The sequence below is a fragment of the Monodelphis domestica genome, chromosome 2 (genome assembly GCF_027887165.1).
Source record: "Monodelphis domestica isolate mMonDom1 chromosome 2, mMonDom1.pri, whole genome shotgun sequence".
Taxonomy (NCBI): domain Eukaryota; kingdom Metazoa; phylum Chordata; class Mammalia; order Didelphimorphia; family Didelphidae; genus Monodelphis; species Monodelphis domestica.
In genome coordinates, this window is record NC_077228.1 from 468,458,346 (window position 1) to 468,485,370 (window position 27,025).

At 37.4% G+C, this 27,025-nt stretch overlaps 1 long non-coding RNA gene across 1 annotated transcript; it reads left to right on the forward strand.

Annotated features, from left to right (window-relative positions):
- Positions 1-303: 303 nt before the first annotated feature.
- LOC103100010 (uncharacterized) lies at positions 304-26,294 on the forward strand. The gene is made up of 3 exons (XR_463273.2): positions 304-588; positions 18,053-18,459; positions 21,977-26,294. It is a non-coding gene; the product is annotated as an uncharacterized LOC103100010 (long non-coding RNA).
- Positions 26,295-27,025: the final 731 nt, after the last annotated feature.

The window sequence follows — 27,025 nt, forward strand, 5'->3', positions numbered from 1 at the left end:
TTATAATTTCTCCATAGTATCCTATGTGTAAAAGACAGTTAGGGTCATAGAATTATAGAGGGAGGGCTGGAAGGGATCTAAGAGGTCATGTAGTCTAATCCTCTAATTTTATAGGTAAGGAAACTGAGGCCCAGGGTAGGTGACTCATCCAGAGTCACTTAGTAAATGTTGGGGATGGGATTTGAACTTTAGTTGGTTCAAAAATGAAATTTGAGCTTAATAGGTGCTCATTGAATGATCGCCGTTGCCCTCATTTTGTAGATAAGGAAATTGAGCCTTTAATAGGTTAAGTGGCTTCCCCATGAATGTATAACTAATTTATGTCTGAGTCAAAATTCTTTCACAGGTTTTCTGCTGTTGCAGCAGCAGAAGGGGAAACAATGTCTTGCAATCACTGTTACTATGTAAGCTAGTAAATGAATAAAGCTGGATTTGACCTCACATTCCAGATCTAGCACTCTATTCATTGTGCCATTCAGCTGGAAACTATCTGAAGCCAACTCACTGAACTGTTATATAGCCCATAGCTCTACATCTTTTCTACAAGAGGAGAAGAGTGATATTATCAAACACTTCGCTGAAATCTAGGTAAGCTATATCAACAGCCTTATCCAACCTACCATTTTAGTCACTTTGCCTTGACATTTTTTAAAACCCTTCATTTCTCTCTTAGTAATAACTCTGAGGCAGAAGGGCTAGGGCTAGGCAATGGGGGTGAAGTGAATTACTCGGGGTCACACAGCTAGGAAGTATATGAGGCCACATTTGAACCCAAGTCCTCCTGATTCCAGGCCTGGTGCTTTGTCCACTGAGCCACCTGGCCGTCTCAGGCATAATATTTTTGATTCAGCTATGCTGGCTCTTTTTAATGACTGCTTACTTTTCTAAATATTTACTGACCGTCCCCTTTGATAATAATCTTTTAGAACTGTATAAGAAATTGGAGTCAAACTCCTTAACCTGTAGTTTGCAACCTTTATAATTCTGCCTTTAAAAAATATTGTTCCTTCTCTAACCCTATGAATCTTTTTCATCACTGTGTTTCAAAAATCATTGACAGGATCAGCAATTCTCTGTCAGTTTTTTCATTCAGGCCTGGTCACTTGAACTCATAAAGGATAGTGAGCAATACCTTACCATCTTCTTAGTTATCTTGCGTGTTAGGTCAGTATTAGTCACTTTTGTTCTATTCTTTCCAGTCAAAGAACATTTTTTCTTGGAAAAGAGAAACAAAATGAACATAGAATGACTGCCTTTTTTTCTGTCCAAACTTGTGATCTTGCCATTTAGTGATTCTTTACTTTCTTTCATCTTGTTTTCTTCAACTCAGCTTCTCCATCTTAAACACAGCAGAAACAACCTCTTTCTTGTCTTCCTTAGCTTTCCAGTTTTATTCCATTCTGAGCTCCTGTCTCTGACATTCCTCGTAGCACATGGTGCCATTTTGTAGCCATATCTCCTTTTTTTCCCACCTTCTCTGAATACCTTAAATTAAAAAAAATCTTTTGTTTTAACAATTCCTACTTTTTATAATTTCTCTTTTTTCTCTCCTCCAGAGACCTAGCACCCTGACTTCTTTAGGGAACCTCTAGGAAAGACAGTTTTCCCCCTCCCCTTCCTTTCTTGCTTCTTCCCAGGGAGCTATTAGGTGCCTTAGGTCTTTTGGTCTACTGAAGGATAGGTGGCATTGTCTGATACCTTCCAATACCTTGCAACTTTTCTTCCTGTCTTTTACTGCTTGAGGAAGTCTATATCTTCCTTTCCTGATATTGGCAAACTCTATTTTAAAATTTTAACAGTCTGTTATTAACCTGGACTTCAGAGCTACTCTAGAATAACTTAGAAGGATACCATTTGGTACCTCTTTTAAATGTATACCATGTAGAACTTTGGTTAAGGCCTCAGGCCTACATTTTCACTTTGTGCAACCTTAAAGCTTATCCTCTTTCAGCCTGCCTTACTTCACTGTCATTGGTCATTTGTCATGGAGGAAGCTGACAAATAAAGGAGACCAAAAAAGTCATGGCCTTCTTGAGATCAAAGATAGTAGATAATGGACATTGAAGGCTGGAAAATGTTCCTCTTATTCTTTGCTACATTTCTATTATTAAAGCATAGCAACCTTTGTTTACTGATACTATTTTCTCTCTGAGAATCAATGCTGGATTTAAGCATTGCAGTTTGGGGGGTGGGTGGGTAGGAAGGGAGGTAGTAATTTCCCCAGCACTTTAACAGTTTGGAAAATTCAGTGGTCCAAGGCTGCATATAACATTTCAACATACAAAAAAGGTTTAGTGTATCTGTGAGGAAAGAGCTGTTTGTCTTTATACTGTATAGTATATATATATATATATATTTACCTCCTCTGTCTCCAGACAGAAAGGAGACTTTGTTTTTCGCTGAGTTTGTGAGATGATGGTAATGATCAAAGCTTTGTCTCTGGAAAAGAAAGCAGAGCTAGCTTTACTAGGATAATTTTGTCTTCAAAATACTTCTAGATTAGAAGATATCAGACTGGCAAATTAGCTACCCAGGTGAAATAATAACAGAGACAAAAAAGGATTTTGTGTCAACTAAGAAGATTTCTTTAGACTGGCCTCTTTGAAAGGTAGCAAATCAGCAAAGGAGACTGAAAAATCTGTGTATTTGGATGAGAGGTGGGATTGAATATGTTACCAAAACACTAGTCTTATGAGTTGCACTTTTCTCCTCCTCACAACTAATACCTACATTCGAGCCTATGGAATTTACACACTTTCAATAAAAAATGTCGATTATTATAATTTCACATAAGTTCCAAAAATGAGACTATTTCCTTTGCATGAGCTGGGGAAAGTGGTTTAGGGACTAAGGAAATGTAATCATATATGGGATGGGAGGAAAGGAAGAAAGTGGAAGAGAGAGAGGATCTTGGGAAGACAGGGAAGCTGGGAAGGGAACTGGAAGAGAATAACAAATTCTAATATATTGATGTGCACAGAGTGGATGTTAAAAATGTTGAATTTAATTAGGAAAAGTTGGGCTAACATTGCCAACAAGATAGAAGATGAAACTTTTTTTTTCTATTCCTCACTAATTTTAAACTCTCTTTCCTTCCTGCCCCTTCCACCAAGAAATTATTTATACAGTTATCTCTATAAACCAACAAGACTTATAAGGTAACAGCTTTATGAATTAACAGTGAATTGTTTATTCAATACTCCCTTACCCCACCAGCTTCCACAGTCTGCCTGGGAACACAACCTGACTTGTGTTTTGGGACCTGTTCAGCAATTTCCTTGCTGAAGCTATAGTTTCTGTTTGCCTACTCTCCTTCTGACCTTACCTCCGCCATTTTGTGGCAATGAGAGTAGGCTTCAATTTTGCCCAGCTTTTTGAGGAAGAAGAGGTATAGAATGGGGTAGATTACAGTCTATTTATGGCAGTCTGACTCACTAGAGAACTAAGGAATGGAGGGAAGTGGGTGAAGATTCCAACACACGGGCTGTACCTGGACTAAAGTAAAAGGTACTGCTATCTAGAAGTCCTGCCCTTCCAGAAGTCACTTAGGGTTAGTCCCAAAGCTGGTGAAAAGTGAATTCTTCAACATGGAAAAAATCTTTGAGGCTCAGCTCTGAGGACAAACTCTGAGGAGTCAGACAGTGAGCAGATAGAGAACATGAGGGTGGAAATGTCTAAAACCATCAAAAATTGCAGGAGAAAGAAAATTCTGTTAAAAACTCAGAGCACAACCAGAAAAATCAATGAGAAACATACTAAAATCAGAAGGTAACATGGCTACCAAGACATCTAAAAAGTTGCAAACTTCCCTGAATAAAAATTGCAAGATAAAGGAATTTGGTTCAAGAGAGGAATCAGGATCTTGAATGAAGTCAAAAGGGAAGAAATGGTAGAATTAGTGGCTTGTTCCCCAGAAATAACTAGCTGAATGGTAGAACTTGAATCCACAGGAATGAAGAGAATAACTGAATAGGAACACAAATATACTGAAATAAAGGACTTTACTGGAAGAATTAGATTATGGAGAAGTAGGAAAGAAAGGGAAGCAGGGATCATAGTCCCTGCAAGCTCACCCCAGTCTAGAAAATTGTTTTAGATGCTATGGGATGAATATAGTGATCAATTTACTCAGCATGGAATTTTATTTGATAAGGTGGGGAAAGATAATTTCAAAATTGACTTCTTTGAAACTCTAAATAGTGGGTTAGCCATGTTAAACGTTTACTCAGCCAGCTCCAAAATGACTACCCTATCCAATCACTGATAGAATATTGACTCCTGTAGGAAACTCAATCAAATGAATATTTATTGAGATACCACTGTGTTCATATTTCCTGACTAGGTTCTGTTGTGATAAAAGGAAGTATAAGGCAGGACAAGCTCTGAAGAAATGAATAATAAAGATGTATAGTAAAAGCATAAACATTTGCTGGGCCTTAAACTAGCACAGGGCAAATGAAATTTTGTCCAATGGAATTGGCATCTAGTGAAAGAGAGTGTGTAGCTTCTTTAAGGGTTCTATTTTTCTCCCTGTAAAGACTACTAGCTCTTTTCTTTGCCTCTTAGTCTTCTGATGGAATTAAATGAAATCATCCCTGAACTCTCACTCCCAGATTATTGTCATTGTGGTGGTCCCCTTCTTATTTCTGGGATGCCCAACCCTCAGAGCAACTCTACTCTCTGGGGGATGGACCTCTTGCTTATCTATACCATCCTTTGCCCTACCCTCAAACTTGCTTTTCCTTAGGTATAATTATGGTTAGTTATTGAACTGAACACATAGGTCACTGGACATGGCCAGGAAGACTTCTGTTCAAATCTCATCTCAGTGTTTCTATCATTTGCTCAGACTCTCTGTGCCATGGTTTCCTCATCTATAAAATGAAAGGTTTCAATTCGGCCTCTAAGGTTTCTTTCGATTCTAAATCTATAACCTTATGGCAGAGTGGGCAGCAAATGCCAAATACAATTTTAATTTCAACTCTGAAACAAACTAAGTGCCACTAGGTGCAGAGCTCTGTATTAAGTATTAGGGGAAGGAAAAAAAGGAAACAAACATTTATTAAGCACCTACTTGGGTGTCATCTACTCTGATAAGTGCTTTACTAATATTTTCTCATTCGATCCTCACAACAGTTCTGGGTGGTAAATGGTATTATTATCTCAACTTTACAGGTGAGGAACCTGAAGCAAATAGAAATAAAATGACTTATCCAGGGTCATACAGCCTAGTAATTGTATGAGGATAAATTTGAACTAAGGTTTTACTGGTTCAAAGATCAGAACACTATTCACTGTACCACATGGCCATCTCCAAATTCAAAGGAGAGATACAAATATGAACTAAGATCTAATCCCCTGCCTATGACACACTGAAGGTGGTAGTCCTTTAGTAGGAGACATTCAGCTTTTTGGAAGAAGCTAGATGGAGCATGAGTCTATATCCAGGTCATCAATGCTAAAAATGTGCAAATGCCCACTGAAGGATAAACACAGTTGACTAAGACAACTTTTTGCCTAGTTCTAACTCTCATTGTCTATATTGGTATCCCTATACAGCCTGAATCCAGTCATTGATTCTCATCCTTAGAAGCTATTGATCTTAGTTTTTTTGACTCTGCTTCTGTTCCAGACCCCGTCTTCCATCTTGGACCTTTTAACAGCATGAGCTGTTATCAGGATTAATTGTTTTCCACATTAGTTAGATGACCACATGGGTTGACTATACATGGGCTTTGTTATACAGCCAAATGAATGAATAGAATCTTTCAATGTGAGCCAGCATCAGACCAGCAGGGAAGTTCACTTGCTAGTGAAACAAATTAGTTATTTATTGGGTTGAAGGCACACATAGAAACATGTCATCCCTACCTGGGGCAGCTGATTCTGACATACTCCCCCTCCTAACGGCTGGAGTGCACAGTTGCACTGATCTTGTGGGGTTATTAACCAACTGGGAAATTCACAGACTCTGTTTGACGATGGCTATCCTGGCTGGGCCAACCCAAAGAGAGAGAGTCAAGCTTTTTATACAGTAAGTATAATGACTTAGCATAGTCAGATTAATCAATGACAGCACAATGGTAAAGCCCAATAGGGAACAAGTATTATAATGAAGGAAACCAATTGTCATAGGGGAATCAAGTATCCTTACCCCTGGGCTGTGCAAGCAATTCTACTAATGCAAAATAGGGCAAAGCACAAAATAATTAAAAGTGCTCAAAGCATAATAGCCTGCAACAGAATTTTGAAGCTTAATGATAATTCTGACATCTACTTGTCCAGGACCTTACCAATTGAGCCATTTAAATCCCCAATCTCTCAAGTCAGCAAAACTTCAGTGAGTACCATAAAACTTGCTGAGCGACTGCATAATCTTCTGTCCCAAGATCTACTCTCTTCCTAACTTTCCTAAAACTGTCCAGGGCACTATACTCCTCCTAGTTACTCAGGTTTACTATATAGGTGTCATCTTCTATGCCTCACTTTTTCTCACCTTCCAAATCCAATCAGTTGCCAAATCTTGCCAAGTCTCTTTGGAACAGCTCTTGTTTACCTACCTTCCAAAATCTTTTCTGACATAGCCCCTACCTTGGGGCAGATTCTCTCAACCTGATTCTTGTACTTTTGTAAAAGCCTACTGGATGGTTTCTCTACCTCATCTCTCCCCATTCCAGTTCATTCTCCACTCATCTGTCAAACTGCTCTTCCTAAAATGCAAGTCAGATTATGTCATGATCCCACCATCCACACTTCAGTGAACTTCAGGGGCTCCCCATTCACCTTAGGCTGCAAATCCTTTACTTCTTTCAAAATATAGCTTAAGTGCCATATCTTACATGAAGACTTTCCTGGTACCCTCTTTCCATAATTACTTGCTTATCTTATGTTTTTATTTCATATATTTATCTAGGGTAACCCAAAAGTTTTAATGCAATTAAGCTTAACATTACACTTGGAGTGTTGGGATACCTTGTATAAGTGCATAAGGTTCCCCAAGATAATATAAGCTTTTTAAGGGAAGATATGACTTTATATTTTGCCTTTGTAGCCCATTGTCTCACATATGGGTTAATGGGTGCCTGTTGATTGATATTCTAGGGCATGAAGTGATATCAACTGTCTAAATCTTAAGTTTTCTGAGTTAGTCTAGTCTCAAGCAGGGCTTTCTTGTAAGGAAAAACTAGCCTGACTTACATGAGAGAGTCAGAATAGCATTCTTATCATAGGAGCCACTGAGGGATTTTTATCTGGGTCAAGACAGGATGAAAGTAGTGTTTTAGACATTTCTAATTTGCCTACAGTAAACAGGACTAGAGGGCAAGAAGAAATACTAACATTTCTAACATAATGCCATATACTTTGATGCTCAATAAATATTTATTGAATGAGTAAATTTACTATCACTTATAGAATATAACTGTTGAAAATAGTTTCTTGGGGGGTGTCAAGGAGTTATAGTTGGAAGTTCTGTAACTTTTCTCAAATGGCAAGCTAGCCTGTCCCCCTCCTATTTCATTCTTGGTCCAGCCCATTGCCCATCTTTAAGTGCCTGAGCAAGATTGACTGACTCAATAAGCTGCTCATCCATCTACATAAAGTAGTCAGGGCAGTAAGCATTCTTCAAACACTTAGATATTTATGTTTGACTATATCGAGGTTGATCTCTTTTGAATAGTCATGGCTTTCATTGAGGAGACCCTATAATCTGTGGTTTGATGTAATGAGCACAGTGTCATCCATTGACCATCTGTGTATGGGAAATTCCTCATATTTGGATTCTGCACAGAGCACCCTCCAGTGGCACCTTTGTAAAATGTTTGACTAGCATACATCTTTGTGTTTCCTATTTAGATGTTGAGTGACTTGAGCATCACTGAATGACGGTATGTTGGTGTTGTATTCATCAAGGAATATTCTAGGATTTTAACATGCACATAAGAGACACTTTGTACCCGAGTTTAAAATCTTGGAAGCAGCCAGGATGAAAAGGAATCCATCACAGTAATAAATTCAAATAATTTCAGCTCAATAAAATGCTTTTTATATGCAAGGTACTATGTTAGGCCTTGAGGATACAAAAACAAAAAAAAAGATAGTCCTTGCCCTCAAGGAATTTTTATTCTACTGGAGAGAAACAACGTGTACACAAAAAAGTATAATACAAGAAAAATTGAAGGCAGAAAATAAATTATGGAATAATCAGGGAAAGCTTCATGGAGTGGGTGGTGAGCCTTGAAAGAAGACAAGGATTCTGAAAGGTTGAGATGAGAAAGTGATAGATTCCAGACATGGAAAATAGCTTGTGGCTGTCACCCAGATTTCAGGAAGGGAGTTTCATGAAATAGGACTGACGAGGTAGATAAGATGCAGCTTATTGAATGATTTTATTTGACACTGAGAACAATCAAAGGGCTACAAAAGCTACCTTAATAAAACCTTCTCTTGTGTAACTATGTGCTAGAAAAGAATGGTGAATTCTCCTATGGGATGCTAATAGTAATTGTTTTGGAATTCACAATGAATCTTCTAAAGTACTTCTTGGTTGTAGTGAAACACGGAGAGATGTAGTCAGAGAAGTTTGCAGCCTTATTACCTACATATTCCCTAAAATACTAAGTGTAATGTTATCAGCTTTATAAAAAAAAAAGCATAATGATTCAGAAAGAACATTTTCAATAAGCAGAAAGAGTTGTAAGATCAAAAAGGTTTGTGAAAGATCTTTTCTATGATTGATAGGAAAGTAATAGTGCAGATTTCTGCTGTCAGACCTCATCCTTGTTGTGTCATCCTTATAGTTCTGGGATAATCTCACTTGAGATTTCTTATCACTTCTATCTGAAAATCAAAAGCAAAGTGGCCCTCTTCCTCCCAGATGAGGGATTCCATTTGGGGTTCCAGGTTCCTCATTTCCTTCTGCTTTTTAATGTTCTCTATAGTAACATCATAGGATGATGGGATTATAAATTTAGCGCTTTACGGGACTTTAAAGGTCATCTAATCAAATTCAAGGGACTAGGACACATCTGACTCGATTTGTATGTAAATAAACTTTGCATTGTGGGCACTTAAGGACTCAGATAAATGCTTTGGATCATGGTGATTACCAGGTCCAGGTCTGGATGCATCCAAAACTCATCTGTAACTGTACTGCAAGTATTAAGAAAGCAAAAGTGGGGAAAAAACAACAGGGAACGAATGCCAACTAACTTTTCTTGCAATAGAAGAATTTTAGATTCCATACTAGACTATCATGCTCCCCAATCAAATATTTATATACTAAAAATAGGATATTAATTGTTATATGTGGACAAATATTATTTATGAATTAGTAGATTTGCAAAGAGCAGTACTGGATTTGTCAAGTGATATTTGGATGGGCACAATATGATAGAAAAATATTTTCTTTCTGCTGTTTGGGCATTTCTGTATATTTTAGAGCATGTAAGAGCAAAGAAGTATGACGATGTAATTCCCAAGCCAGACCACTGACAGTATTCAAATATGCAATTTATAGGATGTATCCAGATTGTTCATTTGAGAATGAGGATGTTACTCCAAAAGACAGCTAGATGGCACTAAAGCATATACTGATGTCCAGCAATAACAAAGTATTGGGAATGTCATTCCCTTCTTAAGTAATGATCTTTTTTTTTTTTTAAGCACTATATAAAAATATTGTTTTTAAAATGCCCACAGAGAACTAGGCAATCTCACAACATTTAAGATTCATTTTTTTCTCTCATAGTACATACATACCGAAAACATCCCAAAATTGAATAGATGGTGTTTTTCCTATTTATTGATAGAAAATGGAGAGCACTAAACAATCTAGGAGAAGCTTTCCACAAAAATAACAAATATATCCCGGGAAGGAAAAGTGCCTTTTTCTGGATGTAATGTCTACATTTGTAAATGGAATTTAAGAATGGGATGTAGCTTTACTTTTAATTGACAATGAGTAATTAACTAACTGTTTTATAACTCTTATATTTGTTAATGCAAGAGATGAAAAAGAACATCAATAGGCATTAGGGAGTCCTCAAAGTCATGGATTTAGATCTGGAAGGCACTTTAGAGGTCATCCAGTCCAAGTCCCTAATTTTACAAAGGAAGAAACTGAGGCTCTGAAAGTTTGAGTGATTTGCCCAGTGCTACACAGAGGAAAGAAGGGGCAAAAGTCAGGGTTTGAGTGCAGATCTTCTAATTCCAAATTCAATGTTCTTTCCACCATACCCCACTAGGATCAGTATAAGTATCAGAACCAAAATTACTTGTTTAATTATTCTCTTACCTAAATTTTAATCTTGAAATATGGTGTTTTTGAAGACTTGTAAGGCATTAACTTGGCTTCATGTTTAAACTCTCAATTTAAATGACATTTTGTGCTGTGATCATAAAAATGGCATTGTTGGTGGCATTTTTAAAATCCAATGTTTGAAGGGTAGATTTGAGGGCATCTCCTAAATTCCCCTCCTTGAAGTCTAAATTACTTCTATAATATCCTTAACAGCTAGTGGGTCCAGGTTTTGCCTGAACAATTCTGATGGCAGGAAATTGATTACCATTTTGATTTTTTTAGAGAGCCTAAATTAATAATGTGTTCTTTCTGTTCAGCTAAAGTCCTGTATTTGGTGTCTGACTATTTCTTCATTCTTCTACTATCTTCCTAATCTTTATCCTGAAATCTCAGGCTAACCCTGGAATTCAGACATTTAAAGTATATTCTGTCCCTCTCATTGGATGGAATTGAAACTCTATTTCAAGATGGTGCCTAAGCCAGCCATATTTCATTACTTTCTTGTACTCGGGATTACTTTGCCCTGGGTATCCTAATCTCCATTTGCAGTTTCTTTTTTATACTACATCTTGTACAACATTCTCTACTACATCATAGTATACATCATATACATTTTATACTACATTCACCGTTAGTGAGGAGAGAGATTGTTTTTCTACTGGTGTTTGTATTCTCAGACCTGAGAATTATTCCTGAAACAAAGTAAGGATCTGATGAATACTTGTTGACTTTCTCTTTGTTTTCAATTTCCTTTAAAACATTTTTGTTCTACCTTTTACAATCTGAAAATAGTTCTTGATGGATAAGATGGAATCAAAGTAACCAGTCAGTTTTACTTTATTTTACTTCTTTAACACTCAGCCATCTGCTCCAAATAGAAAGCCTTTCTCTTTAAGTTTCTTGACCTGCAGATAACAAGGGCCAAGCACCACTTTTTTTTTGTTGTTGTTGTCTTTACCATTTTCTTTTCAAGCTTGAGCTCATTTTGAGCTTTCAGTTTCTGGTCACTATTTTTTACAAGTTCATGCTGTAACTTCCCTATTTATTCTAGATTATGTACCTGGGTTTCCACATTGTATATATGTCTTTTAAAATCTGAGGTCCTCTGGTAATTTCATATGCAGCCACGCCAGTCTCTTTAGATACCTTCTGTATTGTTTTTTTTTTTCTCATCAGGATAACTGGCTATGTTGTCCTTGGAATTTGACTGCTGGGAATCTCTCATCCCTTCTGGACTGCTTTTTCTCTTAGACACAAAGGCTCTGGGATCATTCCTTTCTCCTATTAAACTTTTCAAAATCCACTTTTAGGTTGTCTTGAATATACCTGAAACCATCATTTATCTCCTTGGTTCTTATGAGCTCAGAATATTTAGGTCATTTCACTCATAGTTCCTACAATTTTTTCTTCATCATTAGCTTCTTTTTATTCTTCAGGATTTGTTGCCTAGTTGTAGTTCATTTCAATTTAGCAAATATTTATCACATATTATCTGTATGGCACTGCTAGATGCTGGGGATATAAAGATGAAATCAACATATTCCATGATCTTATGAAGCTTACAATCTAAAAAAGGAAATATGATATTATATGTATATACAAATATATTATACACATGTATAATATACATATACATAAATATGTAATTGTTCTACAAAGGGCTTTAAGAAAATTGGAGAAGGGACAATTCACTTTCTGCTGCTGGTATCAAAGAAATCTTCCTGGAGGACAAGAGAAGGATTTCAATAAATAGTAATGTTGATGAAGTTCATTGCAAACATGGGGGATGGAAAAGAGATATCATGGTATATTGGAAAGAACATTGGATTTGAAGTCAGATGACATATTTGAATTCTGACTTTTCTATTTATTATCAATGTCACATAAAGCAAATCACAGCCTGTCTGGGACTTAATTTGCTCACCTGTAAAGTGAAAGAGTTAGGTTAGATGCCTCTAAACCGTTTTCTAATTTTAAATCCCATGATCCTGGTAGCTCAGTTCAGCTGGAATGAAGATTATGTGAAAAAGAAAAACAATGTGAAATAAGGCTAGAAAGGTAAATGTGTGACCTCATTTGGCAGACTAATGAGGATGAGTTTCATCCCAAAGCCCATAGGGAGCCAGTGAAAGTTTTTGAGCAACTCTTTTCATATTTTCCTTTATAGCTAGGAAACCAAGAAGTTATAGGGAGAAGGATTTTCACTTAGGATATTAAAGAAATTTCCAATAAACATAAACTCTGTATCAGTTTCTTCATCTACAAAAATGGGAATAATGATAACCACACTGCAGGATTAACATAATAAAATAAGATAAACTTCAATGATCAAAAAATGTACCTTCTCTCTACACCCCAATTTAAATGGAAAAAGCCCTCTATTTCAAACATATATGGACAAAATTGATTGACCATGTCCAAAAATAATAATAATTTTAAAATGTCTAGGTCATTCTGCCTTCTGAGACCTTCACTTTTAGGAAAATGAGGAGCATATATCATCATTAGTCTTCTGGAATCATGGTCAGAATTATGCTCAGATATTATGCAACATTATGATCAGAGTCCATAATTCTTTCAAAGTTGTTCATCTTTACCATTTTGTTGTCATGTTGTAAATTGCTCTACTGGTTTTTTCATTTCACTCTGTATCACTTCGTATAAGTCTTCTTATGTTTTTCTGAAATCAGTTAAATTATATTTTTGAAATGCTTTGAAAGGCTATAGAATGTAATTTAAATGCTGACTATTTAAATGCTGACTATCATTACTTTCATCATCATTACAACAGTCAAATAGTATAAGTCGTCTCCCTAGAGGTTTTTTAGCATAGAAAATATGACCACTTATTTAGGTATACAATTCTTAGGGCAGAAAATTAAATAATTTCTCAAGTTTGTTTTACCTCTGAGATTCTATAAAACTATGATATTTGCCTCCTGTAACTTCCCCTATTAGTCCTTGTTCTTTCCTGTAAAGATACCAAGAAGATCTAACTCTTCTCCTTATGACAGTCTTTCAAATAATTATGGGCTGATCATGTCTCCTCTAAATTTCTGCTCCAGGCTAAATATTTTTCATTTCTTCCACGGATCCTAACCACCCCATGAGGATCCAGTTATTTTCTAAGCCTTGCTTTACTTCCACAATACATCTTACATCTATTTCCTTCTCTCTATTCATATCCTACTAGCCTAACTGAAGCCCATATTATTTCTCATTTGGACAATTGCAAATGCCTCTTAACAATTCTCATTTCTCCAAATGAATTTTCATATATTTCTGAGACATAGATGAGGATGTCATTTTCCTACTCAAATAGGTCAGATAGATTTCCTTTTAGTTCTGGGATGAAAGAAAAACTCTTCTGTATGGTATTTAAAGTTTTTCACTACATGCCTGAAATCTACCTACCTTTCCAGATTTATTGTATATTACTCCTTTTCTTATATACTTTATGTACTAGCCAAGCTAGATTTTTGCTGTTCTTTCTGCACAAGTCTCATCTATCTCTGTACCTTCCCTAGATTGTCCATCATGACTGGAATACACTCTCTACTTACTACAGCCTTTTAGAATCCCTTCCTTCCTTCCAAAGCTCTTCTAAAGTGACACCTACTACCCAAAGTCCTTCCTGATTTCCCCAGTTGCCAGTGTCTCCCCTTTCATTGTTGTTCCTATACATGTTTATGTGTATATGTATATTTACATATTTATTTCACTAAAGAGAATTCACTTTATGCTCTTTGAGGATGAAGACTGTTTTACTTTTGTCTTTTTATCCCAAGGACCTAGAATAATGATTCCTGGAGTATAGTAGGGGGTCTAGTAAATGCTTCTTGAATGAATGAATGAATGGGTTCAGATTCCTTGGACATTCTGGTCTTCCTTAGGTGGATAATCACTATGTTTTAAATCTCCTAATGTGAGAGGTAGCATTTCATAGTGGAAAAAGAGGTGGCCTTAGGGGCAGAAAAATTAAGTTCAAATCTTTCCTTTGACATACACTGACTATGTGACCTTGAGGAAGTCCTGTAATTTCTTAGTGCTGTAGGCAACTTTAGAAGTTATGGAGGAGCTGACCTGCCTTGGTAGAGGGAGTTTCCTTTGGTGAAATCATAGGTCCATTCCTTAACCCTTTCTTCTTAATTAATATGCCCAGAATGGAATGAATCCTTGAAGTGCATGCTGAGCAACAGAGTAGAGTAGGGTTACCATTTCTCTTTGTTAGCAGTTCAGGGTGTAGATAACTGACAACTTCTCAACAGAATTACCCTGAACTTCAAGATAGTGGGTATAGCAGGACAGAAACATACTGACTTCATTTGGTGGGATCTATGAACAACAACTAGCCATTGCCAACTAACCTTCACGGTCACTGCTGCGAAGCTCTGAGGGAACAAGGACAATAGCTTAGAACAGAGCAACCTTGCTCACAATCAGCTGGAAATATGATTCCCATTAATCCTTGCCCTAACTAGCAATCTGTAGTTATTAGGAATATTTGGTCTGTTCCAAATACCAGCACAGAAGGTGCTGATGATAATCATAGGATCTCCGTCTGTCATCCTGCCTTCCATTGCCTTTTTTCTGATGGAAATTTCATGAGTTTATGTCTAAGATACTTGGGCATCAGGCAGTTACACCATTCACATGTTTGAAATTCCTTCACCAAATGAGCCTTTCTATGAGTTTATTTATCTCCCTCTCAAGTAGAACCTGAGGGAACTGATAGAAAGGATGCTCTGCATCTATTTTCTGAAGAAAATTAAGACAACTGAGTGGCAAATTACAATGGTCTGTTTTGATATTTGGCAAAAATAGTAGGCATTTAAAAACTGTTTGCTAATTTTATTATGTTGCAATCTTTTATGATACTGTAAGATATAAATCATTTGTTGTCCTCCTATACTCATCTCTATTGCTCAGATATTGATGACCTTGCTTGTTTCCATTGTTGGTAGTGGAGGCATCACTATGTCAATAGTGAGATCATGGGATTCTAAAATAAAAAATGAAGGACCTTAATATCATGTGATCATAGCTCTAGAATGCAGAGGGGCTCCTGATACTATCTAATCTGATCCACTAATCTTACATTTGAGGAAATTGAATCCCAGAGTGGGTAGATGATTTGTCTAAGATCATATCACTGGGAAGTGATCTTAGAACCCAGCATCTTTGATACCAGATAGGATTCCACATTACTCTTTTCAACAAATACTTTCCTCCCATATGCTTCAAGAGTAGGTAGTCCTTGATTATGTCATTTCTTTTTTTTTAAACATTATTTTATTTGATCATTTCCAAGCATTATTCATTGGAGACAAAGATTATTTTCTCCCCCCTGCCCCACCCCCCAACCTATTCCATAGCCGACCCGTGATTCCACTGGGTATCACAAGTGTTCTTGATTCGAACCCATTTCCATGTTGTTGGTGTTTGCACCAGAGTGTTCATTTAGAGTCTCTCCTCAGTCATATCCCCTCAACCCCTGTAGTCTAGCAGTTGGTTTTCCTCGGTGTTTTTACTCCCACAGTTTATCTTCTGCTTGTGGATAGTGTTTTTTAGATCCCTGCAGATTGTTCAGGGACATTGCATTGCCACTAATGGAGAAGTCCATTATGTTTGATTGTACCACAGTGTTATGTCATTTCTAAGAATGTACGTAATACATGGAATTCACATAAGTTGATTCCACAGATTTTTCATGCTAGTTGGCTCCTAAGACAACAATGATAAATAGGGTTTGGAATAAAAATGACTTATGATAAAAATGATAGTTAACATTTTAAAAATGCTTTAAGGATTACAAAGTGATTTACAAATGTTAGCTTGTTTTATCCTTACAACAATCCTGGGACTTAGGTATTATTATTATTATTATTATTATTATTATCCTAATTTTACAGATGAAGTGATTGAGACAATAACTTGCCCAGCATCACACAGCTAACGTGTCTGAGACTGAATTTGAACTCGGACCTTCTTAACAGGAGCTTCAGCTCCTTATCCATTCTCATTTAGTTACCCTACTAACAGAATTTGCTGAAGGTGGACAATGAAGATACATAGAAGACTATTATGGCACAGGAAAGACTTGTAAGCTGTGCACTAGTATTCTAAACTTTTGTCTAATTCAGACTATATTCAATTATAAGACCATTTCCAAAGTTTCATTTTCTCTTTGGATTATATTCATTACCCAGCATTCATTCTAAGAAATCTCAATATGGTTTATATCTAGGTTTCCAGAGGGAAATCTAGCCATTATATCTATACATAGATACAGATAGCTTGGTGATACAGTGAATCAAGTGCTGGACCTGGAGTAGGAATACCTGAGTTCAAATATGACCTCAGATGCTTACTAGGTAAGTGATCCTGGGCAGGATACAACCCTGTTTGCTTCAGTTCCTCTTCTGTAAAATGAACTAGAGAAGGTAATGGCTGACTACCCCAGTATATTTGCCAAGAAAACCCTGAAAAGATATCATGAATATTTTTACATATATAAAAATTATACATAATATAAAATATTATACATATGTAAAATATAGGAAAACCTTTATTTCATCTCGTAGAAAAAGCATGATATGCAAAGGATTCAGAAAATCCATTGAACAATGCAGAAAACAAACAAAGGAGTCCCAATATATTTTTCCTCTGTCTATGGTAGCAGTAGGTCCTTATTTCCCAAAGTTACATAAATATAGATTTGAAAATTGAAAGGGACCTCAGAAACCATCTAGTCTCACATGTATACTATAAGAATTCGCTCTATACCATAATCCAACAAGCAACTGTTCAACATCTGATCAAAGATCTTGTAGGAGAGAGATCTCACTGACTTTTAAAAAATTAAACTTTATCTCTTTCCCATTTCCTTGCTCCTTTCCTAACCTCACCTTGAGAAAGCAAAAACATGCCTTTAAATCCCTGTTGCAGACATAGATAGGCAAGGATAATAATTTCCTCTATTGCCCATCTCAAAAAAAATGTTCCTATCTACACTCTGAGTCCTTATCTCTCTATAGAGAGGAGAGCAGGATATTTCACCTTGTGTTCCTAGACATTCAATAAATATTTAAGTGCCTATGTGCCAGTCATTGTGCTAAGTGCTAGGCATATAAAGAAAAGCAAAAGACAGTACTGATCTTAGGGATCTCACAATCTGATAGAATAGTATTTATAAAGCAATGTTAGGTTTACAAAGTGCTTTATAAATTTTACATCATTTGATCTTCACATCAGCCCTGGGGGACAGGTGCTATTATTATCTCCATTTTGCAGTAAAGAAAACTTGGGCAGACAGAAGTTAAATGACTAACTAAAGTCACACAGTAAATGTCTGAGGCTGTGTTGGAACTCAAGTCTTCCTGACTTCAGCCCAGAACTCCATGTATTGTGCTATTTAGTTGAATCCAACTAATTAAACTGTTATATAGACTGTAACTTCATTTTTTTTTTCATGGAAAGAGAATGAGACTTTATCAAACATCTTGCTGAAGTCTAAGTAATTGATAACTACATTATTCTCTAGTCTTCTACTTTAATGACTCTTTGGTAGACCTGCTCTTTATATAAATATATTGTCTCTTTGTAATTACTGCTTCCTTTTCTAAATGTTTACCAACCATCCCTTTGATAATACCTTTTAGAATTGTATAAGAAGTTAATGTCTATGTCCCTAGACCATAGAATATGCATTCTATTCTCTTTGATTTTATAATAACTTTTCTTCTTCTCCAGGATTTGGTATCTCTTCCATTCTTCATGCTCTTTCAAAAATTCCTGATAGTGGATCAGCAATTCTATCTGCCAGAACTTTTCTCTACTCCTGGTCACTTGAACTCATAAAGGGCAGCTACAGTAAGTGATATCTAATTATCTCCCAGTACTGCTGGTGTGCACTCTAAAATCTCTCTGAAGAACTTTGATATCAGTCGTGAGACACAGGAGATGCTGCTGCAGGACCATCAGCACGGTGTGCCTGTATCACAGAAGATGCTATGTTCTATGAACAAAGCAGAATTGCTATAGGTCAAAAGAAATGTGAGATAAACAAGTTGAGAGAGGTGTCCATTCCAAATGTTCATATGGACCATTTGCACCTGACCTGTTGCAAAGACTTTTGAACAGTCACAGTTGGACACAAGGTATGTTGGCCCTGACACCATGATGTTATTTTGGTCCTCTTCAACTATGAAAGACAGCAACTGTTATCATGTTATCCATTGTGAGCAGTAGTTCTATATTTTGATATTCTTTTCTTCAATATAACTACCCCTCCAACCCAGACAATAGCAACTACAACCTTTCCTTTTTGTCCTTACTTTTCCTACCTGAGTTTATTTTGAGCGTTGATACACATATCTGATATTGCTTACAGGACGTGATACCTTTTGTAGCCTTATTCCCTGATAGCTGACCTCACTTCCATCTTTTTAAAAATTCAGGAAGGATATCTTTTGTTTTACCTACATTTCTCCATTTATATCCCTTCCATCTTTCAGAGGCTCTTTGTTCTTTGATCTCTGTGTGATCTTGGGCAAATTGCTGTAGGTTTGTTTCTTTACCTGTAAAGTAAAGGTATAAGACTAGATGGTCCCAAAGGTCACTTCTAGCTAAAGATTTGTGATCCTATGACCCAGCACCATGTTTTCTATCTGGTTCCTCTCCACTGGAGTTTTAGTAGCCTCAAATCTTTCTCCCCTCTATGGAGGATAGGTGGTATTGGAGTCAATTCTTTTTTGTTCTATAGGACTCAGTTACCTGCTTACTACTGCCTTGGAAAGGTTGTAGCTCTTCCTCCTTCCTTGTTTCTTGAAGTTATTGATCAAATCATAAAAGTTGAATAACTAGGGCATATCATACACTAAATTCCAAGGTTTAACCTTTACATTATTATATTTATTTTTTCCCAGTCTATGGAGCAACCAACATTTAAGTTCCACATTTTTTGAGTAGTCAGTCAACAACAGTTATTAAGCCCCTACTATTTTTCAGACAAATGCAAAGAAAGGCAAAAAGCAGTGCCTGCTCTCAGAGATCTCTTTTTAATAGTGTCAAACAAGATGACAGTGAGTATGTCCAATTCTCATCCCCTTGAAGTAGTTATAGTTTGCACTTATATAGTAATAATAATAACTCATGAAGAGTTTTCAAAGGTTGACAAAGCACTTTCCATACAAGAAACCTGTGAGGTTGTTAAAACAACACTTATTACCTCCTTTTAAAGATTAATAAAAACTTGAGCCTCAGAGAAGTCAAGAAATTTGCTTAATGTCACGTAGCTAGAAAGTGCCTCAATCAGGATACAAACCCTGGAATATCTTTTCTCCCTACCACAAGAAGGCCTTTAGAAAACATTGCTATTGCAAAAAAAAAGTATTAAAAATAACAAGTACTGTTCTGGCTGGGAAGTAGGCCAGGGCAAGAAGCAGATGATGCTTAAAAGACAAGTGGCCATTTTTCCCAGAGAGCTGTTTCAGGCCACTGGTTTTTATACTTTTTTATATTTACAAATGCCCTGGAAGAGGAAAGAAGCATCCTCAGTGAACTGTTGGAAAGGCAATTCTGATGGCTTGGCCCACTGCCATTTCAAAGCCAGTCATAACTGACTCAGATATGCAGTGAATATCATATTCCTCCCCTTTCTTGATAAGTGAACATAAGTTGCTGCCCTATTCTTTGTCAAGAGTGAGCGTAGCATGGGATTACTTTCTGTTGGTTTAGAAATTCTGCTTGAACATTGGTGGAAGAATTTTGAAGATGACAGTTACATGCCATTGCTCCTAGCATCCCCAAGCTTATAAACAGCTTTGGATGTAATAGAGGAGCCTATGGCCATTAAAAGGTCCAGTGTTACATAAGAGAAACTCCTTCCCACTGTCAGTCTCCCACATTGTATATCACGTATACTCTTTGGGAAGCCAAACGCCAAACTGTAGTAATGGACCTAACTGGCTCTTTTATGCTAATTCTTCTCATTCTTTGCTTCCTATTGGAAACATTGGTGAATGCTAACGTAATAAATTGGCCAGATGCAATTAGAGTGGAAATGAATGACTCACCCAGTCTTAACATGTGTGCTAATATTAATGATCAGAACTATTTGCTTTTTTGGTGACTGGTACCATCAACTCAATTCAGTAAACATTTATTAAGTGCCTACTTTGTACAGATGCTTATGATACAAAGATTGAAGCATGTTTTAGTTTGTGTCTCCAAGTCTAAAAGGAAGGAATATGGCAAGATACTGAAAGGTATGATGCACAGTAGAATAGGATGAACCAACTTATTTTTTCACCCATATAATAAAAAGGACTAACCCCACCCCCAACTGAATTGGAGGATAGAGGAAGGTCAAAGAAGGAATAACATCACTATTTCAGGAAGATGAACCAATGATGGGCATCAGGGTGATAAAATGGATAGAGTGCTGAACCTGACTTCAAATATAGCCATAGATACTTCCTAGCGGTGTGAACCTGGGTAATTCAATTCAATTCAATAAGCATTTATGAAGTAATTGATATGTGCCAGACATTGTGCTAAGTGCTGGGGATACAAATAAGAAAGAGAGACAACCCCTGACCTCAAGGAACTTACCATCTAATGGGAGAATTACACATACAAAATGAAGTTGAAAGGGTGGTAATTCCCAGGAGGTACCTGGAGCCAGGAACATGATATCCTCTGTTGTAAATCAAGCTAAGCTGCTGATGGAAAGTGGAGAGATACTTGGAAAGTTCTACAAATTCTGAAGCCCTCTATAAAGGAAGGCATTGAGAGGAGTTTAGTCATTTAATCACTTAGCCTCTATCTTTCTCTGTTTTCTCATTTATAAAACGGAGAATAATAATAGCACTCCACCTTTGTTGATGGGATAAAATGAGATAATACATGTAAGTGCCTTGCCAACCTTAAAGTGCTATATAAATGCTAGCTATTAATAATGGATGACACTGAGAAGATAGAATGATTCACTCAAATCTTGCTTTTCTTTTTCCTCTCCTCCTCTCTCTCTTCCTTTCTCCTCTCCTCCCTTTTCTTCCTTTCCCAAGGCGAATGATGAGGCCAGAACAAATATTTTATTGGCAGTCAAAAAAACAAGATAAGTGGGGAGAAGGTAAAAGAGCATTGAGATGCTCCCCCCCTGCCCACATACCAAATTCAAATCATCAAGTCTAGATTACTTAATTTCTGGGCTGTGAAAAGAACTAATTGATTGCTACACAGATATCATGGAGTTTTGAAAGATTTTAGAGAGTGAGAGGAATGAAGGATTGTAAAAAGTCATATATTCAAATTTTCAAAAAAGGGAATGGAATAGGGTGGATCTGATTTCTATTACTGGATATTTGTAACCCATCTTCCCCAAACTGGAGGAAGAATGTTAGGCTAAGATTGATTGAGTAAATCAATCCAGGCATTCTATTCCACTTAAATTACTAAGTGTTCTTCCTGAATGAGGCGAAAGTGTCAATCACCCATTCAGGACTCATGACTTCTTCCATTCACAGCATATAGCATTGGGCTACCTGTTGGAATATTGGTTATATATAGCATTAAAGAGATGTTTTGTGAGTATTTAGGAAGGGAAATAGTAGTAGTAGTCTCTCGGTAACTTAGGATGACGATTGTCTTTGTGCGCTTTCATTTGTGATGTAGATAAGTGTGCACAAAGACACTTGTGCGTGAAGGAGATTTAAGTGGAAAAGTCGATGCACAGGGACGGTCCCACTCTCTCGGCATTGGAAGCCTGGGTCCAGTGGCACGAAAAATCATTACACCTGGAGACTTCCTCAGCTGCATTGGATGACTGTGTTGTCTTTTGTGCTCCAACACGCCCTAAGCACTCCACAGTGCTTTGCTGAGTTGCCCTCTCAGCCGTTGAACCTTCTTATTGGTTTCTTCCATGTGTTTGGCCGAAGCAGTCTTCACATGCTGGGTGAGCAAAAGAGACAAGCACCTCCCCGTCGGGGAATCGAACCCTGGTCTCTCGCGTGACAGGTGGGGATACTTGCCACTATACTAACGAGGACAGCGATAGTATTATTGTTGAGAATCAGCCTGTCTTTATCCAGAATGACTCATAACAGATTAAAAAGATTTCTTTTTTAGAAAGATGACAGGTTATTAGATTGGCGAGAGGTTATTATGGTATGGCGAACAGAAAACTGATTGCTAGATCAAGAAGATGTGGATTCAGGTTCAGCCACTGCCATATACTGGCTGTGTCACTGTGACTCAGAAGATACCTATGCCCCAGGAAACTATACTGTAGACCTGTGTTGGCGAATCTATGGCATGACTGCTGGAGGGGGTGATCCCCTCTTCCCCCTCTCTACCATACCTGATGATATTTTTTTATATTACCCACCTTTCTGCCTAGCAGGGGTAAGGGAGGGGGTGGCTCATATGAGGAATGAGGGAGCAGTTTGGGCACTTGGTCTCTAAAAGGATCACTGTTATAGACAATATACATTGCATGACCCACATTTGTGGTCTCATTGGGAATATCTCATTGACTATTCTTTTCACTGACCAAACAAAGATCTGAAAAGAAAAAATATACAAAAAAGTTAAAAAACTAGTAGATCAACTGAATATTGTAAATATAGTAGAACTAGATGGCTATGAAATATTTTACAAACTCTTTTGAATTATTCCTTTGAACAAAAGGAAGAATTGTAGGGTTATAAGTAAACTTGTTAAAAGTCAATATAAAAGAGTCATAATGGGTAGATATTACTGGGGAGTTGATTTCTGGTGCAATATTTTAGGGATCTGTCTTTAACTCTGTGTCATTCAGAATTTTTATTTATGCTTTTAATGAAGGTAAAGCTGGCATACAAAAGACATTAGAAAAGATATTAGAAATTAAAAAGGATAAACATTTTGGATGAGAGAATCCAAAAGAAAGAGATCCTGAAAGGAAAGGAAAGATGGACAAACTCTAATCATTTAAAATTGAATAGGGTTAAATGTAACGTTCTATTCTTCAGTTCAAAGAAACATTACAAGTCCATGATACAAAACAAAGCTTCATCTGAGAAAAAGATGTGGGAGTCATAGTAAACTTCAAGCTCAAAATAAGTCAACTGCATGACAGTAAAAAGGCTCAAAGGCTAATGTTATCCAAGTGTTTAGTATAGAAGGAAGAAAGCTACTCTGATCAGGCCACATTTAAAATATTGGGTTCAGTTTGGGTGCCCATTTTAGCAAAACAATTGTTACCCCGAAGAGATTCCTGTATGGCCTTGTCTTAGTCTTTCAGATGGCCTAGGTCCAAGAGATGTTACAGCTCTGATTTATATTACTATGGAGCTACTCAATTCAGCACTCATGTTCTTTATTTAAGGTTTTGTGACTAAAGTGTGATATGAAAATTATTGCCAAAATACATAAGAATAATTGAGTGATCAGTCTTGTAGGCATATGAAAGGCTTGTTTGAGGGTATGGAAATTTGTTTCTGGATTGCTGATGAGCAGAATTTCTCTCAGCTGAAATGGGTGAGACTTGTATTTTAAGGAAAAAGAAGGCTTCTGGGATCTAATGGTGACAAAGTACACAAAGGACAGAGAACGTCCTGGGATGGTTACAGAGGCATATTCTGGGCTCACCTGGGAATGGACCTTTTCTGGCCATCTAGGCTGTTAGTCCTTGAGTGATACAATGATGACGTGAACCAATGATAGCTTTGGCCTGTACATGAAGCCCTCACTATATGTCCCTTGGGATGTGAGGAAATGTTTTCCCTGTCTGCCTTCTCTTTTGTGACAAAATCCCATAATCAGCACATAATGCAAATTGTAAAATTAAAGTTTCCATTTCCCCAAACAACCTATTAGGTTAATAATTAAAATTATCAAATTGTTAACATACTTTGAGAATGAGGTAGAGTTATTAATGCCCAAATTGAAGTTTGGATTTTAGTTCAGAAATAACTCAAAGTTTTCTAGATTTCCTTCAGGATATGGTGTAAAGAAATTAATTTTTGAAATATTGTTATTCAGGTGGTTATAGCTGCTCTGTAAATGGGGGCTTTGCAAAAGGATATTGTTTAACAGAAATGTCACATTCCTGTCAGAGGATGATTTCTGGAGATGAAGTCTGCTGGCTAAGATACCCAAATGTTAATGTTTAATATAAATTTCTCTTGTACTAATTTCCTCTGTTTCTATCTGGTATTTTAGTTTTTGCCCCAGTACTGGTTTCTATACTTCTGCTCCTCCCTCCTGAGCAGTCTGCCAATCAAGGGAGGTCTTCAAGCCTTCAGGACTTCAGCACTGCTTTGGACATGCCCCTGAAGACTCCATGCCCACAGCCCCTTCCTCCTCCTCCCAGGGACTCTACACCCCTTATCAGCTATGAAGAAGCTACAGAAGACTGAGACCATCACCCCTTTTCCCTTAAATATGTGGAGGAGGAATAGGATGGCATGGGACATTGTACCCCCATAGTGTAGAAGTTTTTCAGGCAAAATATAGGCAGGAAAATTCCTTTGCTCCTACTATATACTCTTGACACCGAGTCAAAGGTTTAACTCCGTTCAGCATTGTCACTGCACCTAACTCTGACCCCTGTGAGATCTGGTACTGGAAAGCCCCTCCTGGTACATGATTGGTCCATACCATGGGTCTCATGCCTTGTCTATCCCCTCATACCTTAAGAACAAAGGATGCTGCAGGTAACCCCATAATTATTTTTCCCCAGGTTTGCTATTATTCAGGAGAAGGTGGTAGAGAACATTTTGAAGGGATGCAGACTGGTGAATACCTGGTAGGCCTTGTCCGGCATGTAGAGCACCCATTCTTATGCCAATTTTGGTAGGGCTGAATATAGGAGAAACTTCGGCTTTAAGCACTGCAGCCCTGGTTCAGGGAAGCCAAAATCTCCAGTCCTTCTCTCACCATATTGACATCAGTGAATTGGAAACCTCTATAATTTCTTGGAAAAATCACTGTCCTCTCTGGCAGAGATGGTTCTCCAAAATAGGCGGAGATTGGAATTCCTTTTTCTTTAAGGAGGGTGGACTCTGTATGACATTGGGAGAATCCTACTTTTTTTTTTTATGCCAACCCATTCTGGGGTTGTGAAGGATACAAGAGAGGGAACCAAGCATTATTCAGCCCACCAATTAGTATTCTAGTCTTTTCTCTTGGTCTCTGTGGTTGACCACCCTGATCATGGCCCCGGCAGGACCACTCATATTAGTAATAGTGGACCTTTTAATAGGACCTTGCCTGATCAACTGTCTCATGACCTATATCAGGCAGTGTCTCCAAGCTGTTAAGCTTTCATTCCTGGGATCACATTACTCTCCTTTATCTGATGATGAGTCAAGAAGAGGAGGGAATGAAGTAGTCCCAATAAGAGAAGATAATGAAATTGAAGTAGATAAAGCAGATCAATCCCTTCCTGCATTTTTTAGCAAACAGACCCAGTCCCCTCAGGTCAAGAAGCTTATGCAGGCTGCAGACTAGACCATAATTATCCTAAGGATGAGAATTAGGAAGGTCAGAAAACAAAGGAACATCGGGAATATCAAAGGTCAGGATGGAATGCAAGGTAACAGATAGCTAACTAGGGATGCGTGATTAAGTAAATGTGAAAATAAACAACCCCTGAATAACCTGAGGATTGTCCACCCATCATTGACTGCACATACCTGTGTTTGTGATAAGGTTTGTTTGTCAAATAAGAACTTGTATATGAAAGGAAATAACTTTGTATTGTGTTACCTATATAAACTATCCTGTAATGTCAGTCTGATGCAGCTTCCACTAGGGAAGTCTGTCCCAGCTGGTGGATTCTTTATTAATCAATAAATAATGGTTACAATAATTGAATTTTTGGGTGTTTGGACTCACGTTATGAAGTGCCCCACTTCACCCATTTGGTATAAACCTTATTTTTTTTTCCCCCCAGAGATCATCCAGAGTGCCTCACCAGAGCATGACAGCCCTTCCTCCAGGTTTTTTTTTTTTTTTTAAATATCTTGTGGCTTCTACTGCAATGCTTGGGCTGCTCATCTGTCTCTCATCTTTGGCTCTTGCCAGAGTGGGTGGGCCATCTTTTTAAGCCTTACATTTCCTCATGACATCCGTCATGGCCCTCCTTCTCTCAAGGTCATTTGACAATCGCCAAGGCATAATATTACACCATGTAAACACCAACAAAGCAAATAAAATAAGCATCAATATGTCATTCTAAGGTTTACTGATATTCTCTCCAGGACAGAGCTGGCAGATTAAAAACTATTCATGGCCTCTAACAGCCTAATGAGAAACCTTGCTGACCCTCTGGCAAGATTATTTCCCCTATTCATTTTCCAAGAGGTTCCCAGAGAACCTGACCTTGCCTGTTTTTATTGACTCATCCTGCTTATCTAGTTCTCACCTCTGTTGCTATTGACCCTCTCTGACCTTAGTTAAGTTATCCCCACCAGACTGTGTTTATACTCTGGTTTAATCAATTCCATTCCTTTTCACTAATGACCCATGATGACCTGGGGCTCCATTGGCTTTGATTTGGCAGGAGTACTGAGCCTGTTGGACTATGGATTCTAACAGTCTCCTGATTTTCTTCGATTCTAAGTTTAGCTTTCATGAAAGCTACCAAATTTTAATGTTTTCAGAAGGTTTTTTTAAGGTTAAAAAAATCATCTTCCAAACAGAAGAAAAGACAAGGCAAAACCATGGGGGGAAATGTTT